This window comes from Halyomorpha halys, unplaced genomic scaffold, assembly GCF_000696795.3.
Source record: "Halyomorpha halys isolate HHAL.00 unplaced genomic scaffold, Hhal_1.1 Scaffold73.1, whole genome shotgun sequence".
Classification (NCBI taxonomy): domain Eukaryota; kingdom Metazoa; phylum Arthropoda; class Insecta; order Hemiptera; family Pentatomidae; genus Halyomorpha; species Halyomorpha halys.
Genome location: NW_027104949.1, coordinates 1,064,608 through 1,065,233, shown reverse-complemented (window position 1 = coordinate 1,065,233; position 626 = coordinate 1,064,608).

The following is a 626-nucleotide window of genomic DNA, read 5'->3' as shown; positions in this document are numbered from 1 at the left end:
ACAAAAAACATCGATGTTTTAAAATATCAATGGTCAGTATTAAAATAACGTTGCTTAAAAAACATTGCCAAAAATATATCGATGTTTTTGAACATCCATTTAAGTAACATAAGGTGAGTTCCAACGAATACGTATACAGCATGGCTCCATGACAATCAACGCTCCCCTCACATACACATCGTCCACGACTGCGCCTACAGTAATCGATCCTGCCGTTGCGGGCCCATCGCGGATCTATCCTCTAAATACGGACAGACAAACCACAGCTTACACCGATACCGCAGACGACTCAGACGACGAGGAACTATCGCTTCCGTCGCGGCCTATCTCCAAAATCTCCAATCGTATTCAGCGTTGGATGGACGAACGTGGTGTGGGATCAACATCGGAGGTTTCGAATCCCACATTAATGTTGCAGATCAGAGTGCTGCCATTTCAGTCTTTGAAAACTCTAGACAAGCAGAAATGGTACCTGGCTACGAAGGAGTTATTGGAGGTAGGCATAAACAAGTTTACACATCCGGTAGTCATCTGTTATTGCGGGAGCAAGGGATGCGACATTAACAATAAAAACCATCGAGTTATAAAGTATCAATGTTCAATATTAAAATATCGTTACTTACAAA